The sequence below is a fragment of the Bombina bombina genome, chromosome 5 (genome assembly GCF_027579735.1).
Source record: "Bombina bombina isolate aBomBom1 chromosome 5, aBomBom1.pri, whole genome shotgun sequence".
Classification (NCBI taxonomy): Eukaryota; Metazoa; Chordata; class Amphibia; order Anura; family Bombinatoridae; genus Bombina; species Bombina bombina.
Genome location: NC_069503.1, coordinates 262249982 through 262265114, shown reverse-complemented (window position 1 = coordinate 262265114; position 15133 = coordinate 262249982). Strand labels below are relative to the sequence as shown.

Below are 15133 nucleotides of genomic sequence, written 5' to 3'. Positions count from 1 at the left end.
TGTTCAACAGATGCATCGTTTTTAAAGGCCCATGTGGAAGCCACAGCCCTAGTAGAATGAGCCGTAATTCTTTCAGGAGGCTGCTGTCCAGCAGTCTCATATGCCAGGCGGATGATGCTCCTCAGCCAAAAAGAAAGAGAGGTAGCCGTAGCATTCTGACCCCTACGCTTTCCAGAATAAACAATGAATAATGAAGACGATTGATGGAAATCCTTAGTTGCCTGTAAGAAAAACTTTAAGGCACGGACCACATCCAAATTATGCAACATACGCTCCTTCTTAGAAGAAGGGTTAGGACATAAGGAAGGAACGACAATTTCCTGATTAATATTCTTATTTGAAACAACCTTAGGAAGGAATCCAGGTTTGGTACGTAACACCACCTCATCAGAATGAAAAATGAGATAAGGAGAATCACACTGTAGCGCTGAAAGCTCAGAAACTCTTCGAGCAGAAGAAATAGCAACTAAAAACAGAACTTTCCAAGATAACAATTTGATATTCATGGAATGCATGGGGTTCAAATGGAACCCCTTGAAGAACTCGAAGAAATAAATTCAAACTCCAGGGAGGAGTAATGGGTCTAAATACAGGCTTAATTCTAGATAGAGCCTGAGAAAAAGACTGAACATCTGGCACATCTGCCAAACATTTGTGAAACAGAATTGACAAAGCTGAAATTTGTCCCTTTAAGGAACTTGCTGATAACCCTTTCTCCAATCCTTCTTGGAGAAAAGACAGAATCCTAGGAATCCTAACTTTACTCCATGAGTAACCCTTGGATTCACACAAAAAGATATTTACGCCATATCTTATGATAGATTTTTCTAGTGACAGGCTTTCTAGCCTGTATCAAATATTGATGACCGAATCAGAGAATCCTCGCTTCGATAAAATCAAGCGTTCAATCTCCACGCAGTCAGCTGCAGAGAAATTAGATTTGGATGTTGGAAAGGACCTTGAATGAGAAGGTCCTGTCTCAATGGAAGTTTCCACGGTGGCAGAGAGGACATGTCCACTCGATCCGCATACCAAGTCTTGTGTGGCCACGCAGGCGCTATCAGGATCACTGAAGCTCTCTCCTGTTTGATTCGAGCAATCACGCATGGGAGGAGAGGAAACGGTGGAAACACATAAGCTAGGCTGAACAACCATGGCACTGCCAAGGCATCTATTAGTTCGGCCTGAGGATCCCTTGACCTGGATCCGTATCTTGGAAGCTTGGCATTCTGTCAAGATGCCATCAGATCCAATTCCGGTCTGCCCCATCGGAGAATCAATGAGGCAAATACCTCCGGGTGAAGTTCCCACTCCCCCGGATGAAAAGTCTGTCGACTTAGAAAATCTGCTTCCCAGTTCTCTACTCCTGGGATGTAGATAGCTGACAGATGACAAAAGTGGGCCTCCGCCCAACGGATTATCTTGGATACTTCTATCATCGCTAAGGAACTCCTTGTTCCCCCCTGATGATTGATATATGCCACAGTCGTGAAGTTGTCCGACTGGAATCTGATGAATTTAGCCGAAGCCAACTGAGGCCACGCCTGAAGCGCATTGAATATTGCTCTCAGTTCCAGAATATTGATTGGAAGTAGAGACTCCACCTGAGTCCAAACACCATGAGCCTTCAGGGAGTTCCAGAATGCACCCCAGCCCAGAAGGCTGGCGTCCGTTGTCACTATCACCCACGAGGGTCTGCGGAAACAAGTCCCCTGGGACAGATGATCCAGCGACAACCACCAAAGAAGAGAGTCTCTGGTCTCTAGATCCAGATTTATCTGAGGAGATAAATCCGCATAATCCCCATTCCACTGTCCGAGCATGCACAGCTGCAGCGGTCTGAGATGAAAGCGAGCAAACGGAATGATGTCCATTGCCGCTACCATTAATCCAATTACCTCCATACACTGAGCCACTGATGGCCGAAGAATGGACTGAAGTGCTCGGCAAATATTTAGAATCTTTGATTTTCTGACCTCTGTCAGAAATATTTTCATGGCTACTGAGTCTATCAGAGTTCCCAAGAAAGGAACCCTTGTCTGTGGAACAAGTGAACTCTTCTCTATGTTCACCTTCCAACCGTGAGTTCTCAGGAAAGACAACACTATGTCCGTGTGAGATTTTGTCAGTTGATATGTTGACGCCTGAATCAAAATATCATCCAGATAAGGCGCCACTGCTATGCCTTGCGGTTTGAGAACTGCCAAAAGAGACCCTAGAACCTTTGTGAAAATTCTGGGTGCTGTGGCCACCCCGAAGGGAAGAGCCACAAACTGATAATGTTTGTCCAGGAAGGCAAACCTTAGAAACTGATGATGATCCTTGTGGATAGGAATATGAAGGTAAGCATCCTTCAAGTCCACGGTAGTCATATATTGACCCTCCTGGATCATTGGTAAAATTGTTTGTATAGTATCCATCTTGAACGATGAGACTCTGAGAAATTTGTTTAGACACTAGAGGTCTAAGATGGGTCTGAAAGTGCCCTCTTTTTTGGGAACAACAAATAGATTTGAGTAAAACCCCTGTCCTTGTTCCGATTTTGGAACTGGACAAATTACTCCCATGGTAACAAGGTCTTTTACACAGCGTAAGAACGCCTCTCTTTTTATCTGGTCTGCAGATAATCTTGAAAGATGAAACCTCCCTCTTGGAAGAAAATCCTTGAAATCCAATTGATAACCGTGGGTCACTATTTCTAGTGCCCAGGGGTCCTGAACATCTCTTGCCCAAGCCTGGGCAAAGAAAGAGAGTCTGCCCCCTACTAGATCCGGTCCCGGATCGGGGGCCACCCCTTCATGCTGTCTTTGTAGCAGCAGCGGGCTTCTTGGATTGTTTACCGTTATTCCAATTCTGGTTGGGTCTCCAGACTGACTTAGATTGGATAAAATTCCCTTCCTGCTTTGTGGAGGAAGAGGAAGCAGAAGGTCCTCCCTTAAAATTCCAAAAGGAACGAAAATTATTCTGTTTACCCCTCATCTTAACAGACATCCTGAGGTAGGGCATGGCCTTTACCTCCTGTAATGTCAGAAATGATTTCCTTCAATTCTGGCCCGAAAAGGGTCTTACCTTTAAAGGGAATAGCTAAAAGCTTAGTTTTTGATGACACATCAGCAGACCAAGATTTGAGCCACAACGCTCTATGCGCTAAAATAGCAAATCCTGCATTTTTCGCCGCTAATTTAGCAATTTGAAAAGCGGCATCAGTAATAAAAGAATTAGCTAACTTGAGAGCCTTAATTCTATCCAAAATGTCATCTAATGGAGTCTCAACCTTCAGGTACTCTTCCAGAGGTTGTAAAAGAAAACCCTAATTAATAAACAATTTCTTTAGGAGACCCTCTATTTTTTTATCCTTAGGGTCTTTGAAAGCACAACTGTCCTCAATGGGTATAGTTGTACGCTTAGCCAGGGTAGGTATAGCTCCCTCCACCTTAGGGACCGTTTGCTACAAGTCCCAAATGGTGTCCGATATGGGAAACATTTTCTTAAAAGTAGGAGGGGAAGAAAACGGTATACCTGGTCTATCCCATTCCTTCTTTATAATTTCTGAAATTCTTTTAGGAACCGGAAAAACATCAGTATAAGTAGGCACTTTTTTATATTATATTACATATTTGTCCATCTTATACAATTTCTCTGGTGGTATCATAAAAGGATCACAATCATCCAGAGTCGCTAAAACCTCCCGAAGCAACAGACGGAGGTGTTCAAGCTTAAATTTAAAGGACATAACATCTGAATCTGTCTGAGGTAACACATTCCCTGAGTCTGAAATTTCTCCCTCAGACAGCAATTCCCTGACCCTCAACTCAGAACACTGTGAGGGCACATCGGAAATAGCTAATAAAGTATCAGAGGATTCAGTATTTACATTAATACCTGACCTACTGCGTTTACCCTGCAACACTGGTAATTTAGACAATACCTCTGTAAGGGTAGTTGACATAACTGCAGCCATCTCCTGCAGAGTAAAGGAATTAGACGCACTAGAGGTACTTGGAGTCACTTGTGTGGGCGTTAAAGGTTGTGACACTTGGGGAGAATTGGATGGCATATCTTGATTCTCTTCAGATTGAGAATCATCCTTAGGCACACTATCTTGACCTAAAATATGGTCTTTACAATGTAAGGCCCTTTCAGTACAACAGGTACACAATATAAGAGGGGGTTCCACAATAGCTTCTAAACACATAGAACAATGAGAATCCTCAATGTCAGACATGTTGAACAGACTAATAATAGCCACAAAAGTCGTTTAAACACTTTATTTATTGCTTTAAATGAAACTTTGAAAAATGTGTACTGCGCTTTTAGGAAAGAAAAAGTGAACAATTTTTCCAAAACTGCTTAAATAACTTTAATTTGCTACCAAAATTCACTAAAACTTTGGTATATCCAAAAATTATTGCACCCTATGAGAAAGGTGATAAATAAGGCTCTAAAGTGAAAAATATATCAGTTTACACAAAAATACCCTCTGCACCTCGCCACAGCACTGCTGTGGCGCCTACCTGCCCCCAGGGTACTTCGGAATAAATAGCCAACACTCCAAGCCAGAGACTACTGTCCAGGAGCAACCGGAGTTACTGCTTGCTGCTTCTCTGTCAGAAGGAAGTGCACATCTGATTGCGCAAAGACAAGCCCCGCCCCTTATGGCCGAAGTCGGAGTAGGCCCAAACACAACCGCATGGGAAGTGGTTTTTCATACAGCTAAGTGGAACACAAAAACACACCCGGAACACATCCCAGCAAGTCAAGCTGGATATATAATAAAAAATAGCTTAATCGTTTAACTGCTTATCGATTTTAAGCCCTTATGCCTCTCCCAGAGTGTCATATCATGCCCTTATGTCAGAAATATAAAAAATAAAAACAAGGGACTCCAGTAAAACCCTTCTGTGTAACAGGTCTACTGCTTATCCGATTCCCATATAGGGAAATAAATGCCAGCCAGTTCTGATATATCAAGTCTCTTCAGAAATAAAAGTCTGCACATACCTTAATGCTGCTTGTAGCATGAAACCGGTCTCCACACTGAAGATGTCTCATGTGTTACCTTCAGAAGTCTTGTAGGGACCAGCGTGGATCTTAGTTACAACTGCTAAGACCATCAACCTCAGGGCAGAAATCTTCTTCCATAACCCCCTGAGGAAAATAGTACACACCGGTACCATTTAAAATAAAAAACTTCTTGATTGAAGAAAATAAAACTAACACCTCACTTTACCTCTTCCTAGTATAACACAGGCAAAGAGAATGACTGGGGGTGGAGGGGAAGGGAGGGGCTATATATACAGCTATGCTGTGGTGCTCTTTGCCACTTCCTGTTAGCAGGAGGTTAATATCCTACAAGTAAGGATGAAACCCGTGGACTCGTCATATCTTTGTAAAAGAAATTGATGTCCACAGAAATGCATTATATTTAAAAAAAAAAATCATATTAAAATATTCAGAAACAGGGTACTTCGGAATAAATAGCCAACACTCCAAGCCAGAGACTACTGTCCAGAAGCAACCGGAGTTACTGCTTGCTGCTTCTCTGTCAGAAGGAAGTGCACATCTGATTGCGCAAAGACAAGCCCCGCCCCTTATGGCCGAAGTCGGAGTAGGCCCAAACACAACCGCATGGGAAGTGGTTTTTCATACAGCTAAGTGGAACACAAAAACACACCCGGAACACATCCCAGCAAGTCAAGCTGGATATATAATAAAAAATAGCTTAATCGTTTAACTGCTTATCGATTTTAAGCCCTTATGCCTCTCCCAGAGTGTCATATCATGCCCTTATGTCAGAAATATAAAAAATAAAAACAAGGGACTCCAGTAAAACCCTTCTGTGTAACAGGTCTACTGCTTATCCGATTCCCATATAGGGAAATAAATGCCAGCCAGTTCTGATATATCAAGTCTCTTCAGAAATAAAAGTCTGCACATACCTTAATGCTGCTTGTAGCATGAAACCGGTCTCCACACTGAAGATGTCTCATGTGTTACCTTCAGAAGTCTTGTAGGGACCAGCGTGGATCTTAGTTACAACTGCTAAGACCATCAACCTCAGGGCAGAAATCTTCTTCCATAACCCCCTGAGGAAAATAGTACACACCGGTACCATTTAAAATAAAAAACTTCTTGATTGAAGAAAATAAAACTAACACCTCACTTTACCTCTTCCTAGTATAACACAGGCAAAGAGAATGACTGGGGGTGGAGGGGAAGGGAGGGGCTATATATACAGCTATGCTGTGGTGCTCTTTGCCACTTCCTGTTAGCAGGAGGTTAATATCCTACAAGTAAGGATGAAACCCGTGGACTCGTCATATCTTTGTAAAAGAAATTGATGTCCACAGAAATGCATTATATTTAAAAAAAAAATCATATTGAAATATTCAGAAACAGAGGATCATATACTGTATATTAATTGGATCTCAAATAAACAGACTTCTATTTTTGACAATTAAAAACAAATCTATTAAAATATTTTAGAAAAGCACATTGCAATACCAGAATTTTCACACTTATGTTTCCAAATTGTTTTGTCTATATCAAACTTGACTTCATCAAGTGGAGCGTTAGCTGCCAAAGGCATATTTCTACAAAGTGTGAGAGAAAACCTGTTGTTAAACTGAAGTTAAGAAGTGTTTGAATTCATTTAAAAAACTGAAAAATTATTAAATAGTAATTAAAATGATGGTAAACTTTCCCCATTGTATGAGCAGATCTGCATGTTAGTGATATTTTAGATGGAGATTAATTAATCAGTTGTATTGAAGATGCGCTATGACTTACTTTTTAATGTAGCGAAGAAATTAAAATACCTCGTGCTCTGGTCGCCCACTTCAAAAGTAATTTTTTTGTGAGCTGTTTGAACTGTTGTCCAATCAGCGCTCTAGCCATAATATAAATGTATTACTAAAGTTAGAGAATGTCCTGGAAGCCAAGTGCTCTAAGCCTCCTGTAATTATTATTATTATTATTAGTTATTTGAAGAGCGTCAACAGATTCCACAGCGCTATAAACAAATGCGGAGAACAACAAAACAATTATAGGGATCAAATGGGTAGAAGACCCTGCCGAGAGTTGCACTGTTGTAGTCAGCTCTTAAGAAGGTGATCTACAAACAGCTGGACTCTTCGACTTACATGCTAAGGGGGTTTAGGGGATAGCAGTGGAGGAAAGGAACTGGTATAAAGTAAGGTTAGTGTAGGTTGTAAGCATCCCTGAACAGTTTTAGGGAGCGCATGAAGCTTTCAAAACTAGGGGAGAGTCTTGTGGAGCGAGGCAGAGAGTTCCACAATATGGGAGCCAGTCTGGAGAAGTCCTGTAAATGGGAGTGTGATGAGGTAACAAGAGAGGAGGAGAGGAGGAGGTCATGAGCAGAGCAAAGGGGACGGGAGGGAGAGTATCTGGAGATAAGGTCTGAGATATAGGGGGGAGCGGTGCAGTTGAGGGCTTTGTATGTCAGAGTGAGACTTTTGTGTTTGATCCTAGAGGCAAGAGGAAGCCAGTGAAGGGATTGGCAGAGAGGTGCAGCAGATCAAGAGCGACGTGAAAAGGAAGATGAGTCTGGCAGAGGCATTCATTATGGATTGTAAAGGAGCTAGGCGGCAGGTGGAGAGACCAGAGAGGACAGAGTTGCAGTAATCGAGGTGGGAAAGAATGAGAGAGTGGAGTAAAATCTTAGTTGTGTCTTGTGTAAGGAAGTATCTAATTTTAGAGATATTTTTTTAAGGTGGAAGCGGCAGGCTTTAAGCCAAGGACTGAATGTGAGGAGTGAAAATGTCAAATGTGACCCCGAGACATCGGACATGCGGAGTAGGGGTAATGATGGAGTTGTCGACAGTTATAGAGAGATTGGCGGTGGAGATTTTGGAAGAAGGGGGGAAAATTAGCTCAGCTTTGGAGAGATTTAGATTGAGGTAGTAGTGAGAGGACATCCAGGAAGAGATGTGAGAAAGACAGTTAGTGACACGGGTTAGCAAGGAAGGAGATAGGTCTGGTGCAGAGAAGCAGATTTGGGTGTCGTCGGCATACAAATGATATTGTAAACCGTGGGAATTTATTATGGAACCTAGTGATGACGTGTAGATTGAGAAGAGAAGGGGACCGAGGACAGAGCCTTGCGGTACTCCGACAGAAAGTGGTGATGGGGCAGAGGAGGCCCCAGCGAAGCCTACACTAAAGGTACAGTTTGACAGGTAGGAAGAGAGCCACGAGAGGGCTGTGTCACAGATGCCGAAGGATTGGAGGATTTGGAGCAAAAGAGGATGGTCAACAGTGTCAAAGGCTGCGGACAGATCAAGGAGGATAAGCAGAGAGAAGTGGCCTTTTGATTTTGCTGTAAGTAGGTCGTTGGTAACCTTAACAATTGCTGACTCTGTGGAGTGATGGGGACAAAATCCAGATTGCAGTGGGTCAAGAAGGGAGTTTAACGTAAGGAAATGGGATAGGCGTGCATATACTAGTTTTTCGAGAAGCTTTGAGGCAAGAGGGAGGAGGGAAATAGGGCGGTAGTTGGATGGGGAGGTAGGATCAAGGGAAGGTTTTTTGAGGATAGGTGTAACCAGTGCATGTTTCAGCGATGAGGGAAATATACTGGTGCCGAGGGAGAGGTTGAAAATGTTTTTTAGTATAGGGGTAAGGGTAGCAGAGAGGGAGGGGAGTAGCTGTGAGGGGATAGGGTCAAGGGGACAGGTAGTGAGAGCGCAGTATAAGTGCAGAAACTTCTTCCTCAGTAACAGGGGAGAATGAGCTAAATTTAAGGTTATGTGGATTCTAATAGAATCAGATTAACTGCAACTCACATTCGGCTAGATTACGATTTTTTGTCGGTAAGGCTTACGTTGCAAAATTTAGCTCCACATCTCATCTCAATACCAGCGTTGCTTAAATCAGCGGTAAGCTGGTTGAACGTGCTCGTGCGCGATTTCCCCATAGAAAACGATGGGGCTGAGCTGGCTGAAAAAAAAATAACACCTGCAAAAAAGCAGCGTTCAGCTCCTAACGCAGCCCCATTGTTTCCTATGGGGAAATTAATTTTATGTCTGCACCTAACACCCTAACATGAACCCAGAGTCTAAACACCCCTAATCTTATACTTATTAACCCCTAATCTGCCGCCCCCACTATCGCTGACACCTGCATTATATTATTAACCTCTAATCTTCCGCTCCGGACACCGCAGCCACCTACATTATCCCTATGAACCCCTAATCTGCTGCCCACAACATCGCTGACACCTACATTATATTTATTAACCCCTAATCTGCCCCCCCAACGTCGCCAAAACTATATTAAATTTATTAACCCCTAATCTGCCGCAGTCAACGTTGCCGCCATTAGTATAAATTTATTAACCCCTAAACCTAAGTCTAACCCTAACCCTAACACCCCTCTAACTTAAATATAATTTAAATTAAACGAAATAAATTTACCATCATTAAATAAATTAATCCTATTTAAAACTAAATACTTACCGATAAAATAAACCCTAAGATAGCTACAATATAACTAATAGCTACATTGTAGCTAGCTTAGGATTTATATTTATTTTACAGGCAACTTGGTATTTATTTTAACTAGGTAGAATAGTTATTAAATAGTTATTAACTATTTAATAACTTCCTAGTTAAAATAAAGACAAATATACCAGTAAAATACATCCTAACCTAAATTACAATTACACCTAACACTACACTATCATTAAACTAATTACCTAAACTACCTACAATTAATTACAATTACATTAAATAAACTAAATTACGAAAAAATTACAGGGAAAAAAAAGGAATTACAAGAATTTTAAACTAATTACACCTACTCTAATACCCCTAATAAAATAAAAAATCCCCCCAAAATAATAAAATTCCCTACCCTACACTAAATTACAAATAGCCCTTCAAAGGGCCTTTTGCGGGGCATTGCCCCAAAGTAATCAGCTCTTTCACCTGTAAAAAAAAATACAATACCCCCCCAACATTAAAACCCACCATCCACACACCCAACCCTACTCTAAAACCCACCCAATCCCCCCTTAAAAAAAACCTAACACTACCCCCCTGAAGATCTCCCTACCTTGAGCCGTCTTCACCCAGCCGGGCAGAAGTGGACCTCCAGAGGGGCAGAAGTCTTCATCCGATCCGGGCAGAAGAGGTCCTCCAAGCGGCAGAAGTCTTCATCCAGGCGACATCTTCTATCTTCATCCATCCGGAGCAAATCCATCTTCAATCCAGCCGACGCAGAGCCATCCTCTTCCATCGACGTCCTAACGAAGAATGAAGGTTCCTTTAAATGACGTCATCCAAGATGGCGTCCAATGAATTCCGATTGGCTGATAGGATTCTATCAGCCAATCGGAATTAAGGTAGGAAAAATCCTATTGGCTGATCCAATCAGCCAATAGGATTGAAGTTCAATCCTATTAACTGATTGGATCAGCCAATAGAATTGAGCTTGCATTCTATTGGCTGTTCCAATCAGCCAATAGAATGCGAGCTCAATCCTATTGGCTGATCCAATCAGCCAATAGGATTTTTCCTTCCTTAATTCCGATTGGCTGATAGAATCCTATCAGCCAATCGGAATTCAAGGGATGCCATCTTGAATTACGTCATTTAAAGGAACCTTCAGTCTTCGTTAGGATGTCGATGGAAGAGGATGGCTCAGTGTCGGCTGGATTGAAGCTGGATCCGCTCCGCTCTGGATGGATGAAGATAGAAGATGCCGCCTGGATGAAGACTTCTGCCGCTTGGAGGACCTCTTCTGCCCGGATCGGATGAAGACTTCTGCCCCTCTGGAGGTCCACTTGTGCCCGGCTGGGTGAAGACGGCTCAAGGTAGGGAGATCTTCAGGGGGGTAGTGTTAGGTTTGTTTAAGGGGGGATTGGGTGGGTTTTAGAGTAGGATTGGGTGTGTGGGTGGTGGGTTTTAATGTTGGGGGGTATTGTATTTTTTTTTTACAGGTGAAAGAGCTGATTACTTTGGGGCAATGCCCCGCAAAAGGCACTTTTAAGGGCTATTTGTAATTTAGTGTAGGGTAGGGAATTTTATTATTTTGGAGGGCTTTTTTATTTTATTAGGGGGATTAGAGTAGGTGTAATTAGTTTAATATTCTTGTAATTGTTTTTTTTCCCTGTAATTTAGTGGGTTTTTTTCTCTCGTAATTTAGTTTATTTAATGTAATTGTAATTAATTGTAGGTAGTTTAGGTAATTAGTTTAATGATAGTGTAGTGTTAGGTGTAATTGTAACTTAGGTTAGGATTTATTGTACAGGTATATTTGTCTTTATTTAACTAGGTAGTTATTAAATAGTTAATAACTATTTAATAACTATTGTACCTAGTTAAAATAAATACAAAGTTGCCTGTAAAATAAATATAAACCCTAAACTAGCTACAAATGTAACTATTAGTTATATTGAGGCTATCTTAGGGTTTATTTTATAGGTAAGTATTTAGTTTTAAATAGGATTCATTTATTTAATTGTAGTAATTTTATTTAGATTATTTTAAATTATATTTAAGTTGGGGGGGGGTTAAATTTAGGGTTAGGTTTAGGGGTTAATACCTTTAATATAGTAGCGGCGACGTTGGGGGTGGCAGATTAGGGGTTAATAAATGTAGGTAGGTGTAGGCGATGTTAGGGATGGCAGATTAGGGGTTAATTAAATTGAACTAGTGTTTGCGGGGCGGGAGTGAGGCAGTTTAGGGGTTAATATATTTATTAAAGTGGCGGCTATGTCCGATCGCCAGATTAGGGGTTAATATATTTATTAAAGTGTTTCCGATGTGGGGGGGGGGGCTCGGTTTAGGGGTTAATAGGTAGTTTATGGGTGTTAGTGTACTTTTGAGCACTTTAGTTAAGAGTTTTATGTTCCGGCGTTAGCCCATAAAACTCCGAACTACTGACTTTTAAATGCGGTATGAGTCTTGACAGGAGAGGGTCTACCGCTCACTTCTTCCAAGACTCGTAATACGAGCGTTAGGCAAATCCCATTAAAAAGATAGGATACGCAATTGACGTAAGGGGATTTGCGGTAAGCTCGAGTCGCGGAAAAAAAGTGAGCGGCACATCTGTACCTGTCAGACTCGTAATACCAGCAGGCGTTAAAAAGCAGCGTTGGGACCTCTCAACGCTGCTTTTTAAGGCTAACGCAAGACTCGTAATCTAGGCGATTGTTTTCTGTTAATGTATTCTATAAACAATTCCCAGTTTGTGTACATTTGTTTTTAATTATTCATTAACAGACTTTATTTTTAATGTTTTCATCAAATATAAATATAAGGGCAGCACCTGCTAAAATTTTGATAAAATGTATAAATATTGACCACTAGATGGTGCTGATTCATCTAAAAGTCATTTTGATGTGAAAGACATTTCAGTCAAAACAAAGGGTGGCTAACAGCCATAATAAGGGTTTGAAACACTACTACTCTTAATTAAAAAGACATACATACATACATAATACATATTATTATGATCTTTATTTGTATTGTGCCAACAGGTTCTGCAGCCCTAAACAAGGAGAACAATAAACAGCCAAGACAAGGAAGGCAGAGCGGTACAGAAGGATTACAGGGACATGCTTCCTACAGAGCTGTCAATCTAAATAGTAGACAAAATATGAAGTTACATATATAATAGATATCTTATTAAGCAATAAAACATACAGCACATTGGTTTAACCCTTGGTCGCCTTAAAAACGAAACATAAAAGCAAATGAAGGTTTAACTTAAAGGGACATTAAATCCAAGAATTTTCTTTTATGATTCGGATAGAGAATACAATTTTAAACAACATTCCAATTTACTTCTGTTATCTAATTTGCTTCATTTTTTAGATATCCTTTGTTGAAGAAATATAAATGGACATGGGTGAGCCAATCACACGAGGCATCTATGTGCAGCCACCAATCAGCAGCTACTGACCCCATCTAGATATGCTTTTCAGCAAAGAATATCAAGAGAATGAAGAAAATTAGATAATCGAAGTAATCAAGAAAGTTGTTTAACATTGCATGCTCTTTCTAAACCATGAAAGAAAAAAAATGGTTTTGTGTCCCTTTAATAGCTTAATTCATACAACTTGTCATTTAACCTGATTGCCTATAACACCAGGGAAGAGATTTAACCACTTTATTCCCAGTAAAATATACAGCACTGATTTAACCACCTTAATCACCATTAACACAGGCCCAGTAGTCAATCCCCTTGACTGTTCCCTTGCTGGGTCAGGCGCCCAGTAACTTGTGTGCTGTATGAGATATACTGTATTTTGCTATCAGTGCAAGGAACTCAGGATTAAAGAAGTGAAGAAAGTGGTAAAACTGCATTAGGATATTAAGTAAATCATCAGGACAAATGTTTTAACGTGCCTGGAATTTTGTTGATCCCTCAATTAAAACCTTCAACTTGCCATAATGTTGCTTTATAGATTTGTAAAATAAGGTTATTTGTTTCCATTAATCAGAAATGCCACGTTAAAGGTTAACTTTAAATAAGGCATCCACAAACTAAATAGGCTGAAAGAGAAAACATTACCATAAATCAATATTGGTTTTGGGTTCTGTCAGATTTAACTCCCATTTAACAAACAACAGCATTCCGACAGGTCGTTCTGTGTACTCATGGAGATGTAATGTAAGTTGGGAAAACAGAATTTATGCTTACCTGATAAATTTATTTCTCTTGTAGTGTATCCAGTCCACGGATCATCCATTACTTGTGGGATATTCTCCTTCCCAACAGGAAGTTGCAAGAGGATCACCCACAGCAGAGCTGCTATATAGCTCCTCCCCTCACTGCCATATCCAGTCATTCGACCGAAACAAGACGAGAAAGGAGAAACCATAGGGTGCAGTGGTGACTGTAGTTTAATTAAAATTTAGACCTGCCTTAAAAGGACAGGGCGGGCCGTGGACTTGATACACTACAAGAGAAATAAATTTATCAGGTAAGCATAAATTATGTTTTCTCTTGTTAAGTGTATCCAGTCCACGGATCATCCATTACTTGTGGGATACCAATACCAAAGCTAAAGTTCCCGGATGATGGGAGGGACAAGGCAGGAACTTAAACGGAAGGAACCACTGCCTGTAGAACCTTTCTCCCAAAAACAGCCTCCGAAGAAGCAAAAGTGTCAAATTTGTAAAATTTTGAAAAGGTGTGAAGCGAAGACCAAGTCGCAGCCTTGCAAATCTGTTCAACAGAGGCCTCATTTTTAAAGGCCCAGGTGGAAGCCACAGCTCTAGTAGAATGAGCTGTAATCCTTTCAGGGGCTGCTGTCCAGCAGTCTCATAGGCTAAGCGTATTATGCTCCGAAACCAAAAGGAGAGAGAGGTTGTCGAAGCTTTTTGACCTCTCCTCTGTCCAGAGTAAACGACAAACAGGGCAGATGTTTGACGAAAATCTTTAGTAGCCTGTAAGTAAAACTTCAAGGCACGGACTACGTCCAGATTATGCAAAAGACGTTCCTTCTTTGAAGAAGGATTAGGACACAATGATGGAACAACAATCTCTTGATTGATATTCCTGTTAGAAACCACCTTAGGTAAAAACCCAGGTTTGGTACGCAGAACTACCTTGTCTGAATGAAAAATCAGATAAGGAGAATCACAATGTAAGGCAGATAACTCAGAGACTCTTCGAGCCGAGGAAATAGCCATCAAAAACAGAACTTTCCAAGATAAAAGTTTAATATCAATGGAAAGAAGGGGTTCAAACGGAACTCCCTGAAGAACTTTAAGAACCAAGTTTAAGCTCCACGGGGGAGCAACAGTTTTAAACACAGGCTTAATCCTAACCAAAGCCTGACAAAATGCCTGGACGTCTGGAACTTCTGCCAGACGCTTGTGCAAAAGAATAGACAGAGCAGAGATCTGTCCTTTTAAAGAACTAGCTGATAAGCCTTTGTCCAAACCCTCTTGGAGAAAGGACAATATCCTAGGAATCCTAACCTTACTCCATGAGTAACTCTTGGATTCACACCAATAAAGATATTTACGCCATATCTTATGGTAGATTTTCCTGGTGACAGGCTTCCGAGCCTGTATTAAGGTATCAATGACTGACTCGGAGAAGCCACGCCTTGATAGAATCAAGCGTTCAATCTCCATGCAGTCAGTCTCAGAGAAAT

At 41.0% G+C, this 15133-nt stretch overlaps 1 protein-coding gene across 4 annotated transcripts in view; it reads right to left on the bottom strand.

The window, feature by feature from the left end:
• NSUN6 (NOP2/Sun RNA methyltransferase 6) overlaps positions 1–15133 on the bottom strand; it is a 391580-nt gene that overhangs the window by 122831 nt on the left and 253616 nt on the right. The gene's annotated exons all lie outside the window — the stretch shown is intronic.